This window comes from Schistocerca piceifrons, chromosome 2, assembly GCF_021461385.2.
Source record: "Schistocerca piceifrons isolate TAMUIC-IGC-003096 chromosome 2, iqSchPice1.1, whole genome shotgun sequence".
Taxonomy (NCBI): domain Eukaryota; kingdom Metazoa; phylum Arthropoda; class Insecta; order Orthoptera; family Acrididae; genus Schistocerca; species Schistocerca piceifrons.
This window is the reverse complement of record NC_060139.1, coordinates 56956672-56970799: the sequence shown is the minus strand read 5'-3', so window position 1 is coordinate 56970799 and position 14128 is coordinate 56956672.

Here is a 14128-nt window from a genome sequence, read left to right as displayed (position 1 = left end):
CAGAAGGTTTCAGACTGATTATATAATGATAAGACAGAGATTTCAGAACCAGGTTTTAAATTGTAAGACATTTACATGGGCAGATGTAGACTCTGATCACAAGTTATTGGTTGTGAACTGTAGATTAAAACTGAAGACACTGCAAAAAGATACGAAATTAAGGAGATGGGACCTAGAAAAATCGAAAGAACTAGACATTGTTGAGAGTTCCAGAGGGAGCATTAGGTAATGATTGGCTGAAACAGGGGAAAAGAATGCAACACAAGACGAATGGGTAGCTTTGAAAGATGAAATAGTGAGGGCAGCAGAGGATCAAACAGGTAAAAACACAAGGCCTCGTACAGATCCTTGGATATCGCAGGAGATACTGAATTTAATTGATGGTAGAAAAAAAATATAACAATGCAGCAAATGAAACAGACGGAAGGGAAAACCAGTATCTGAAAAATGAGATTTATAGCATGTGCAAAATGGGTAAGTACGAATGACTGGAATACACATGTAAAGATACAGAAATATAACTAACAAAAAGAGAGATTCCGCTTATAGGAAAATTAAAGATGCCTCTGGAGAAAATAGGAACAGCTTTATTAATATCAAGGGCTCAGATGGAAAACCGGTTTTTACAAAGAAGAGAAAACTGAGAGGTGAAAGCAGTATATAGAAGGGCAATACGAGAGAAATGAAATTGAAGGCAGTATCACCGGAAGGGAAGAGGACGTAGATGAAGATGTGACAGGAGATATACTGCTAGAGGAATTTGATAGTGCATTGAGAGACCTAAGTCGAAACCAAGTGTTGACAACATTTCGCCATAACTACTGCTATCCTTGGGAAAGTCAGCCGTGACGAAACTATTCCATCTGTTGCGCAAGATATATAAGACAGGCGAAATATCCTAGCACTTGAAGAAGAATGCAATAATTCAGGTTCCAAGAAAATCAGGTGCTAAAAGGTGTGAATATTACTAAACTGTCAGTTTAAAAAGTCGTGGTTGCAAAATACGAATATGATTTGTTTACAGAAGAACCGAAAAGCTAGTAGAAGCTAACCTAGGGAAAGAAGATACTAAAAGTAGCAGATGAGTTTTGCTATTTGGGCAGTAAAATAACTGATGACGGTCGAAGTAAAGAGGATATAAAATGTAGACTGGCAATGGAACACGAAAGGATTTGGAAGAAGAGAATACAAATTTTAATGTTAATAAATCTTTCCTGAAGATATTTGTCGGGAGTGTAGGCTTGTATGGAAGTGAAACGTGGACAATAAACAGTTCAGAAAAGAAGAGAATAGAAGCTTTTGAAATGTGGTGCTACAGAAGAATGCTGAAGATTAGATGAGTAGATCATGTAATTAATGAGGATGTACTGAATAAAATAAGGGAGAAAACAATTTGTGACATAACTTGGCTACAAGAAGGGATTGGTTGATAGGACACATTCTGAGACATAAAGGATCACCAGTTTAGTATTGGAGGGAAGTGTGTGGAGTAAAAATCAGAGAGGGAAACCAAGAGATGTATAAGTAAGCAGATTCAGAAGGATGTAAGGTGCAATTTTTATTCGCAGATGAAGAGGCTTGCACAGGATGAACTAGCGTGGAGAGCTACATCAAACCAGTCTTTGGAATGAAACGCAACAACGACGTCAGTCAGCATTTATTTTACGTGTACTATTTCTCTGTGTAGTCTCCAGCACGTTCCATGGCCTTACGCCAGCGTCGCGTAAGAGCACTCACTCGCTGATGGATAAAAACTCTCCTCTGCTCGCAGCTACGTTTCCGCTACATGAATTAATCTCTCATCATCTTCAAATTTTGCCCCAGGTAGAGAATCCTGAAGTGGCCCAAACAGATGGAAATCCAAGGGCGCCATGTCTGGACTATAGTGTGGATAAGCAAATAATGTCCAAGCCCGTTTTGCGAAGTTTTCCCAAACTCTGAGAACGTGCAGTGTCGTGCTGGAGCACGATTGAGTTTGGATTCTTGTCAGGTTGAACAAGTTATAAACGGTCGTTGTCTTCACAGACGCCTCTAAATTAATGGTTGACTCTTTTGGCAACACGTGCACAAGAATTACACTTTCACTAACCCAAAAAACTATCACCATGAATTTGCCAGCAGAGAGAGCTGCAATTGAATTGCTTATTTATGTGATTGCGCTGGACGCTACTCTATAGACTGTCATTCTCTTACTGGCACTGAGTAATGCGCAACACGATCTCTTCATCCGTAATGATTCGAGACAGCCGGCCGGAGTGGCCGAGCGGTTCTAGGCGCTACAGTCTGGAACCGCGCGACCGCTACAGTCGCAGGTTCGAATCCTGCCTCGGGGATGGATGTGTGTGCTGTCCTTAGGTTAGTTAGGTTTAAGTAGTTCTAAGTTCTAGGGGACTGATGATCTCAGATGTTAAGTCCCATAGTGCTCAGAGCCATTTGAACCATATGATTCGAGACAGAAAAGGCCTCTCGTCGGTATCAATCTGCTCTAACAGTTCAGAAGGAATGGCTTTTATTTGAATCTGGTGGTCTGTTGTGAGCTTTCACGGATCCGATCCTGAACATCCGTTGGAAAATCCAAGAGTCACAGTCGCTTCAGAAGCACTTTCAATGTTCTCCGATAGCTGTAGAGCCAGTTGCCGAGTTGTGATGCACCAGTCTGTACGAATACACCGAAGTGACAAAAGTTATGGGCTAGCGATATGCACATGTGGGTGGTGGTAGTACCGCGTGCACAAGGTGTAAAAGCGCAGTGCATCAGTGCAGCTTCATTTGTATTCAGGTGATCCATGTGAAAAGGCTTCGGGAGTGATTATGGCCGCACAATGGGAATTAACAGATATTGAACGTGGTATAGTAGTTGGAGACAAGAGCAAAAGTAAAGGTCCTTAGCAGAACAACTGAAAGCTTTGACTTTAATAAAGGATTGAAGCAAGGGGGTAGTCTCTCCACTGTCCTATTCAATATAGCCCTGCATAGCGTAGTAAATAAAATCAACAAAAGAGGCACCATATTTATGAAAACTAGCCAGATATGTGCATACGCTGATGACATTGCTATAGTAGGAAGAAATATCAATTCACTCCTAGAAACATACCGGACAATGGAAACAGAAGCCTTAAAATTGGCCTCATAGTAAATGAAAACAAAACAAAATATATGGTAATGTCACAATCTGAGGTCAGAAGAACCCCTGAAAACCTAAACATCAATGGGAAATGCTTCAATGGAGTGTCTTCTTATAACTACTTGGGAGCCCTACTAACAAATGATAATAGTATTGGAAAGGCCATAAGGGAAAGAATATAAGCAGGATACAGAGCTTACTTTGCAAATATGCAGCTTTTCAAAAATAGCCTTGTTACAAGAAAAACTAAACTGCTAATATATAATTCCCTAGTCCGCCCAGTTATCACATACGGCTCAGAGGTATGGACGTTGACAGAACACGATAAAAATGCACTAAGGAACATTGAGCGGAAAATACTACGCAAAATCTATGGGCCAATAAGGGAGGAAGAAGGCTGGAAAATACGCTACAATGCCGAATTAAAAGAGTTAACACAAGGCAGGGACATAGCAAAATTTGTGAAATCACAGCGAATACGATTGCTAGGACACTTGGAGAGAATGGCAGAGGATAGAATTCTGAAGAAAATGATGAAAGGTATGATCCATTCAGTTAGGCGAAAAGGGAGACCTAGAAGAAGATGGATCGACGAGGTAATAATGGATATCAGCAATATGAGAGTCCGGGGGTGGAAAAGAGCAGCAAATAACCGAGAAGTGTGGAGGAAGATTGTTGAAGAAGCCAAGGTTCACCAAGGGCTGTAGCGCTACTGAAGAAGATGGTACTTGGAGCTAGAAGCATAGGACATTACATTTCCTAAATCGTTAAGGAATTCAATATTCCGAGATCCACAGTGTCAAGAGTGTGCCGAGAACACCATATTTCGGGCATTACCTCTCACCACGGAGGACGAAGTGGCCGACGGCCTTCCCCACATAACGACCCAGAGCAGCGGCGTTTGCGTAGAGTTGTAAGTGCTAACAGACAAGCAATGCTGCGTGAAATACAGCAGAAATCAATATGGTACGTACGACCAATGTATACGTTACGACAATGTGGCGAAATCTGGGGTTGATGGATTATGGTAGCAGAGGACTGACGCGAGTGCCTTCCCTAATAGCACGACATCGCTTACAGCCCTTCTCCTGGACTCGTGACCATATCGGTTGGACCTAGATGACTGGGAAAGTGTGGCGTGGTCAGATAAGTTCCGATTTCAGTTGGCAAAAACTGATGGCAGGTTTCGAGTGTGGCGCGGACCCTATTAAGCCACGGACCCAAGTTGTCAACGAGGCATTGTACAAGCTAGTGGTGGCTCCATAAAAGAGTGGATTGTACAGGGTGTCCGAAAAGTCTTTCCCTGATTACTTAAATTGATAAATCAGGCTAGAAGTAAGATACAAATATGAAACTGGTGTGTAATTGTTTACAAACTATCAAAGTTTTTTTCACACATCAGTAAACTTCCACATGAACACCCTTGGTAGCACGTAGCACATCTAGGCGATATTCGGTTTCCGTCCACACATTAGCCAACATCACTGGAGGGATCGATTCAACGACTGTGGTTATCCGTTGCCGCAGGGTTTCAAGATCCGGTACATGTGTTTGGTAGACCTCGTCCTTGACATAACCCCATAAAAAGAAGTCTAATGGGGTTATATCAGGAGAGCGTGGAGGCCAAACCGTTGGCCCATCACGACCAATCCATCGCCCAAGAAAGGTCATATGGAGATAGGCACGGATGTCCAAACCCCAATGAGGCGGTGCACCGTCTTGCTGAAACAAGACATCGGGGTGATACTAAAGCAGCTGAGGAACAGCATACAGTTGCAACATGTTCAGATACACTGCAGATGTGACGGTAGCCTCAGCGAAGATGAATGGCCAGATAATTCGATCGTGCAATAGCGCGCACCAAACATTCACCTTAGTGAACCCCAAATGCGCACATTATGGGGATTCACTACTCCACTAACAAAAAAGGTCGCTTCGTCGAAAAAGGCAATTCGTTTGAGATAACCATTATCGTCCTCAATACGTGATAGCATTACGACCTCAAAGTCATATCAACGTGTACTGCCATTGGGCAACAAGGCCTGAAGGATTTCCGCTTTGTATGCACGAAACAATAAACGTTCGTGTAAAATGTCATGGAGAGAGCATTTTGGCATCTGTAGTTCACGTGAGGCCCTGCGCATCGATTTCTTCGCAGAAAAGACTGCCTTACAGCTTCCATCCTGTCTGCTGAGGTTCTTGGTCGACCAGACCTCGGTAGGTCAGCAACCGATCCTGTGTTCTTGAACTTGTCATACCAGGCTTTAATGCTCTTGACATCAGGTGGATTCCTTCCAAATGTTGTCTGGAAGTGTCTCTTTATTGCAGTTGGTGATCGTGTCTCATGGTACCACAGGACACACTGTGCTTTCTCCTGATTGGTTAACATGACTTCTTGGGCACTGCACCTCATCCACTACTTACGCACTGCGAACCTAAAACAGAAAAAACTTTGATAATTGTAAACAATTCGACACAAGTTTCATATTTGTATCTTACTTCTTGCCTGAGTTATCAATTTATGTAATCAGGGAAAGTCTTTTCGGAGACCCTGTATTTACATGGACTGAAGCGATCGTTGACTGGAAATGGTTATGTTTGGCTGCTTGGAAACCACTGGCAGCCATTCATGAATTTCATGTTCCAAACAACTATGGCATTTTTGGATGACAATGTGCACGTCACTGGGCCACAATCGTTCACGATTGATTTGAAGAATATTCTGGACAATTCGAGCAAATGATCTGGCCACCCAGATCGGTCGACACGAATCTCATCGAAAATTTATGGGACAATATCGAGAAACGAGTTCGCGCACAAAATCCTGCGCGGGTAGCGCTTTCGCAATTATGGGCAGCTATAGAGGCGGGATGGCTCAGTGTTTCCGCAGGGGACTCCCAACGACTTGTTGAGGCCACGCCACGTCGGGTTGCTGCACTACGCCGGGCAAAAGGAGGTCCGACACGGTGTTAGGAGGCAATGTTTAGTGGCAGGGGCACGATTCCCCACGACTGGAGCAGTGGCTCTGACAGAACGTCCCGAACGTGGTCGATCATTGAGCAAAGTATCGCCTCTGTTGTGCGACTGGTTTCGTGATTTCCCGTCAGAAAGGTCACAGTTAATACACTACTGGCCATTAAAATTGCTACACCACGAAGATGACGTGCTACAGACGCGAAATTTAACCGACGTGAATAAGATGCTGTGATACGCAAATGATTAATTACCTCTTCAGAGCATTCACACAAGGCGACACCTATAACGTGCTGACAGGATGAAAGTTTCCAACCGATTTCTCATACAAAAACAGCAGTTGACCGGCGTTGCCTGGTGAAACGTTGTTGTGGTGCCTCTTGTAAGGAGGAGAAATGCGTACCATCACGTTTCCGACTTTGATAAGGTCGGATTGTAGCCTATCGCGATTGCGGTTTATCGTATCGCGACAGTGCTGCTCGCGTTGGTCGAGATCCAATGACTATTAGTAGAATATGGAATCGGTGGGTTCAGGAGGATAATACGGAATGCCGTGCAGGATCCCAATGGCTTCCTATCACTAGCAGTCGAGATGACAGGCATCTTGTCTGGATGGCTGTAACGGATCGTGCAGCCACGTATCGATCCTTGAGTCAACAGATGGGGACGCTTGCAAGACAACAACCATCTGCACGAACAGTTCGACGACGTTTGAAGCAGCATGGACTGTTAGCTCGGAGACCATGGCTGCGGTTACCGTTGACGCTGCATCACAGACAGGAGCGCCTGCGATGGTGTACTCAACGACGAACCTGGGTGCACGAATGGCAAAACGTAATTTTTTCGGATGAATCCAGTTCTGTTTACAGCATCATTATGGTCGCATCCGTGTTTGGCGACATCGCGGTGAACGCACATTGGAAGCGTGTATTCGTCATCGCCATACTGGCGTATCACCCGGCGTGATGGTATGGGGTGCCATTGGTTACATGTCTTGGTCACTTCTTGTTCACATTGACGGCACTCTGAACAGTGGACGTTACATTTCAGATGTATTACGACCCGTGGCTTTACCCTTCATTCGATCTCTGCGAAATCCTACATTTCAGCAGGATAATGCACGATCGCATGTTGCAGGTCCTGTTCGGGCCTTTCTGGATACAGAAAATGTTCGACTGCTGCCTTGGCCAGCACATTCTCCAGATCTCTCACCAATTGAAAACGTCTGGTCAATGGTGGCCGAGCAACTGGCTCGTCACAATACGCCAGTCACTACTCTTGATGAACTGTGGTATCGTGTTGAAGCTGCATGGGCAGCTGTACCTGTACACGCCATCCAACCTCTGTTTGACTCAATGCCCAGGCGTATCAAGGCCGTTGTTACGGTCAGAGGTAGTTGTTCTGGGTACTGATTTCTCAGGATCTATGCACGCAAATTGCGTGAAAATGTAATCACATATCAGTTCTAGTATAACATATTTGTCCAATGAATACCCGTTTATTATCTGCATTTCTTCAGGGTGTAGCACTTTTAATGGCCAGTAGTGTAGTAAAGATGGAAAGTCATCGAGTAAAACAGAAGTAATATCCGGCGTTCCCCAAGGAAGTGTTATATGCCCTCTATTGTTCCTGATCTATATTAACGACGTAGGAGACAATTTGAGTAGCCGTCTTAGATTGTTTGCAGAGGATGCTGTCGCTTACCGTCCTGTAAAGTCATCAGATGATCAAGACGACTTGCAAAATGATATAGATAAGATATCTGTATGCTGCGAAAAGTGCCAATTGGCCCTGAATAAGGAAAAGTCTGAAGTAATTCACATGAGTACTAAAAAAAATCAGCTAAATTTCGATTACGCGATAAGTCACACAGATCTGAAGGCTCTAAATTCAACTAAATACCTAGGGATTACAATTACAAATAACCTAAATTGGAACTCTCACATAGATAATGTTGAGAGTAGAGCAAACCAAAGACTGCGATTCATTGGCAGAACACTTAGAAGGTGCAGCACGTCTACTAAAGAGACTGATTACACCACACTTGTCCGCCCTATTCTGGAGTATTGCTGTGCAGTGTGGGATCCGCATCAGATGGGACTGGCGGATGACATCGAAAAAGTACAAAGAAGGGCAGCTCGTTTTGTACTATCGCGAAATAGGGGAGATAAGTGTCACAGACATGTTACGTGAATTGGAGTGGCAATCATTAAAACAAAGGCGTTTTTCGTTGCGACGTGATCTTCTCATGAAATTTAAATCACCAGTTTTTTCCTTCGATTGCGAAAACATTCTGTTGGCACCCACCCACATAGGGAGAAATGATCATCACGATAAAATAAGAGAAATCAGGGCTCGCACAGAAAAATTTAAGTGCTCGTTTTTCCCGCGTGCCGTTCGAGAGTGGAACGGTAGAGAGACAGCTTGAAGGTGGTTCATTGAACGCTCTGCCAGGCACTTTATTGTGAATAGCACGTAGACGTAGGCGTAGATGTAGATGTAGAAAGTTTCTGCGTTTCCTGGCGCTTTAACACGGTTTGCTCATTGCCTGACAGTACTGCTCAAATCATTGCCACCCACATCACGTAAACGCTTATGGGTGTTCGCGACAGTTACTTTTTCCGCAATCGAGAATTCAATTACAGAATGTTCCTTATAACGGGTGTCTTGGCCAGACGCCATTTTTATATTTCACTACGAATCTGTCATCAATCGGAATTTTTCTAAACTTAGCGCACGCGCCGAAGAAACGTCAAATTTGAAGCACGTCTAAGGTCGTTTTCCTACACACATTAACGGCTATAAAAACAAAAACTAGGGGCATTAAACGTAGGTGACAAAAATCATAGGATACCACACAATGTATTGTCGGACCTTCTTTTGCACGGCGTAGTACAGTAGCCCGACGTGGCATGGACTCAACAAGTCGTTAGAAGTCCCCTGCAGAAATACTGACCCATGCTGCCTCTATAGCTCTCCGTAATTACGAAAGTCCATGAAATACAGAAATGGCTGCAAATGGCCTTCAAGTAGCCGAACGTAAACTTATTCAGTCAATGTCCGGTTCAGTTGGACTACAGGACACAGCCCATCCCATCTAAACACAGACCACATCATTATGGAGTCACCACCAGCTTGTACAGTGTCTTGTTGACGACTTAGATCAATGGCTTCATCGGGTCCGCGCCACACTCGAATCAATTCTTAACAACTGATATTTGGACTTGACCTGACCAGACCACGGTTTCCTAATCGCCTCGTGTCGAACCTATATTGTCGCGTAGAAGAAGGTGTAATTAGATGAATGACGAGCACTAACTTCACTTAACGAAGGTTTATTCAGCACTTTCACATACAAGAGCGCGGAGCGAACTGCTCCCGGCCAGACCACATACAGTATATATACAGCTACAGAACATTCCAGTACAATGATTCTTGATATTTTTGGATACTTCCAGAATGTACTGTAACCGAAAATAGAAATTAAAATTTTACAATCTAGGTGAAATTTGAACTCACGACCCCTGACTGAACAGTTTAGTATCATAACCACCACACCATTTTTTTTCCTTTGTATTTTGTTCGTTATTGATCGTTATGTTTTGTCGTTGCGGACGTCGCAAGACATCCTGTTCAAGTTGGGGGGTTGATCCTTCCACACTTCTTTTTATTACAGAAGCCAACCGGCTCTCTGACCGAACACGCTGAGCTATCGTGCCGGCACCGTGGAGTTACTCACAAGGGAACCTCCCCATCGCACCCCCCTCAGATTTAGTTATAAGTTGGCACAGTGGATAGACCTTGAAAAACTGAACACAGATCAATCGAGAAAACAGGAAGAAGTTGTGTGGAACTATGAAAAAATGAGCAAAATATACAAAATGAGTAGTCCATGCGCAGATAAGTGGCAACATCAAGGATACTCTGAACGAAAGAGCGCCGTGGTCGCGTGGTTAGCGTGTGCAGCTGCGAAACGAGAGATCTTTGGTTCAAGTCTCCCCTCAAGTGAAAAATTTTTCTTTATTTTCGCAAAATTATGATCTGTCCATTCGTTCATTGACGTCTCTGTTCACTGTAATAAGTTTAGTGTCTGTGTTTTGCGACCGCACCGCAAACCCGTGCGATTAGTAGACGAAACGACGTGCCTCTCCAATGGGAACCGAAAACATTTGATCGCAAGGTCATAGGTCAACCGATTCCTCCACAGGAAAACACGTCTGAAATATTCTATACGACACTGGTGAGGGCATGTGCGTCACATGACAGGAATATGTTGTCGAGCCACCCAACTTGTACACTTGGCGAATGGGTAAAAAGATTCTTCTACATTCCCCGATTTAGGTTTTCTTGTGGATGTTTGAATTACTCTCAAAAAAGTGATGAAAACATAAGAGTTTGTCAAATAAACTGAAAATAAAAAATTAAACTTTTCAGTCGAGGGAAGTCTTGAACCACGGATCTCGTGTTCCGCAGCTGCTCACGCTAACCACGGGACCACGGCGCACCTGAGCTTACGTTGTCCTTGATGTTGCATATCTTACGCATGGACTACTCACTTTGTATATTTTGCTTATTTTTTCATAGTTCCACAAAACTTCTTCCTGTCTTCTCAACTGATCTGTGTTCAGTTTTTGAACGCCTATCCACTGTGCCAACTTATAACTAAATCTGAGGTGGGTGCGATGGGGAGGTTCCCCTGTCAGCTTCTTTTGCGACAATGTAGTCACGAGACCAGAAGAGGCGCTGCAGGCGCTGTCCTGCTGTTAGCAACGGCCGTCGCACGAGTCGCCTGCTGCCACAGCACATTAATGCCAAATCTCGCCACACTGTTCTAGTGGATACGTTCTTCGCACGTCCCACGTTGATTTCCGCATTATTTTCGCTGTGTTACTTGTCTGTTAGCATTAACAACTCTACGCAAACGGCGCTGCTGTCTTAGTGAAGTGAAGACCGTCGGCCACTGCGTTCTCTGCGGTGAGAGGTAGTGCCTGAAATTTGGTACTCTCGGCACACTCTTGACACTGTGGATCTCGGAATATTGAAATCCCTAACGATTCCCGAAATGAAATGTCCCATGAGGCTAGCTTCACCTAGCATTCTCGGTTCATTGTCTGTTACTTGCGTTTGTGTTGTCCTCATCATTTCATCATCATCCTCACCATCACTTGTGACAATAGCTAGATTGGATTGTGAAAAAAAAAAAAAAACTGGACTGTGTGACAAATGGGACTTTGTACGGGCGCTGATGACAGCACAGTTGAGCGCTTCACAAACCAAACATCCCATCATTATCTATTACTTCCCATCGTGCGGTCATAATAACGTCCGGAAATTTTTTCACATGAATCAACTGGGTACAAATGACAGCTCCGCCTATGCACTGTGCTTTTATATCTTCTGCACGAGATGCTACCGTCGTCTGTAAATGTGCACATCGCTATCCTATGATTTTTTTCACCTCTGTGTATTTACTGAATGGGTCTCGTACAAAACAATAAATGTCCCTCTACCACTTGTCACCCTTTCCCCATCACCCAGCAACCGTTTAATATTTATTATCTTCCTTTATGAATATTACTCGAATACTGGACCTTGATAGGTTGTACGCTGAGATACATTTTGTGCTGGGTGTCACCGCGTAAGAAAATACAATAGTATCCACCGGAGGCATGCTACGTGCACTCCTTCTTCCCTTTCTTCCTCTGCTTATTGGTTTGCCCTTTTAGGCAGATCTTGATTTGGCAGCAATGAAATTTATGCTAGCGAATTCTCCATTTTGTGTTCAGGCCAAGTGTCCTCAACCCGAAAGTTTGTTTGCGCTTCGCACTGCTTGTCTAGAACGGTCCTACTGGAGGTTGTAGGTACTTGCCGTCCACCCACCTTCGAACTGCGGCGTAAGGGCTGTTCGGTCATAAAAAGATATTCTTCGGAAGAAGCCTTTTATGGGCAGTTTCGCTTTGATACAAGCTTACTTCATTTTTCCACACAACCGCCGTTCACTCCCAAGATCTTCTGTAACGCTGTACTAACTTATTTAATCCTTCCGTTTTAGGATCTCACCGTCTGGGAACTGCACTAGTTAACGCCGGTCTTCAATTCCTCGTCATCTCCAAATCGTTATCTACCGAGCCATTGTTTCACGTGCAAGGAGATCCACGGTCAGTGACTGCAATGGTGGGACTGTAGTCGAAAAGTTCAGAACGGAAATGCTGTATCTTAGCCGGCCGGTGTGGCCGTGCGGTTCTAGGCGCTTTGACCGCTACGGCCGAAGGTTCGAATCCTGCCTCGGGCATGGATGTGTGTGATGTCCTTAGGTTAGTTAGTGTAGTGGGACGAAATTAAGCGTCACCCATCCACCAATGTCAGCCCAGTTTGCAGGTGACTATTAGTTTAATTTAGTTTTGTTTATGTATTTTTCTTAATATTTGTCATAGCTGTGAATTATCTAAAAGTTTTTTATTTTTTTATGTGTTTCATGTACGGAGAGGGCGTCGCAACGAACGGAGACAGCATCTTCGTTGCCGCGACCAGAGAGGAAATTGCTGGCCGCTATACATCGCGGGTCGACAGCCAAGCAGCAACAGAAGATCCTGGAACCGAGTTGTTGCGTCGTGCTTCTAAAAATTAAAAATGAAGTTTTATACTCTTTTTGTACAACAATGACGTCATATAGAGATTAATCTTATTGAAAAGTCAGTCACTGTCTGTCAACGATCAAGTTCACCTCTGTATGTGTAGGAAGCTAATAAAATAGTGTATGCTACTAAAGTTGAAACACGTGTTCTGAGGATTTATTTATGAAGAATTATGAGAAAGGATTAATAATATATTCGACAAGATTATTGATTCTGACAGCGTTCATCGAAACTTTGAATCTCAAAAGTTTATTTATTGTGTGATTCTGATATCGATTAGATCAAGATAACGCGTGTCAATATAATTTCTGAGGAGAAACAAACGAAATTTAAATCGAAAAAGTTTATGAAAACCAATTGGTCCAAGTGATGTAATTCTTTGCATACGACTCAACTGATGTTTTACAGTTTCGTTCAAGAACCATTCTATGACAATTTAAAAAGAATATAAATCATTTTGAAGTGGGTTGTAACTGACGTAGGTGACGAAGTCTGCACATGGTCATATGTCCAAAGAAAATCGGTTATAAAAAAACTTACGTCGTTACACTACATTAGGTTTAAATAGTTCTAAGATCTAGGGGACTGATGACCACAGATGTTAAGTCCCATAGTGCTCAGAGCCATTTGAACCATTTTTTTCTGTATCTTATCCAGGATCTGGGCAGCGCGCTATGATGGAGGAGGACTATGCAATGCACCAGACGTCATCAGCTCCAAAAAGCGGATCACTTATTATCGACTTTAATCTTTTGTGTGAATAAGCAGTCTCTTAAGAGGTTTGTAAAGCTTTCTTATGTTTTGTGTTAAAATGTTATAGATATGTGACACATAATGTTCCAGAAAAGCTGTGTCCCGTCAAGTCAGGGAGTTCGCTACGCCCAGCCGACTGCTAAATGGCGGCGTGCGCGAAGATAACTACGATGCAACTGGCCACTACGAATGTTTCCTGGCTACTGCTAAGAATAAACGCTTATTGTTAAAGAGAGAACTAGCGTGATATGTTTGTTCGCAGAGAACGGTTCTTGGCTTGTCATTTTAGAATTTCAGTTTAGTATTCCAGTGCTGTTTGTGTAATGAGCCTCGAGAGAGATTACCTCAACAGTGTGATGAGATCGGCTCACACGTACGATACGTGAATTAGTCTGCAACGGGGATAGAACTCCAGTGCATTCAAAGCAGTTCTAAGTCGTTTAGAAAAATATTTTGTGGAGATTATCGGCTTGTGTAGAAAGCGATTATTTCGCCAATCTTGGCAGAGTGTAGACACGTGAGGTATTGGAAAAGCTCCTATTTATTGAAGTTCAAATGGCTCTGAGCACTATGCGACTTAACTTCTGAGGTCATCAGTCACCTAGAACTTAGAACTAATTAAACCTAACTAACCTAAGGACAT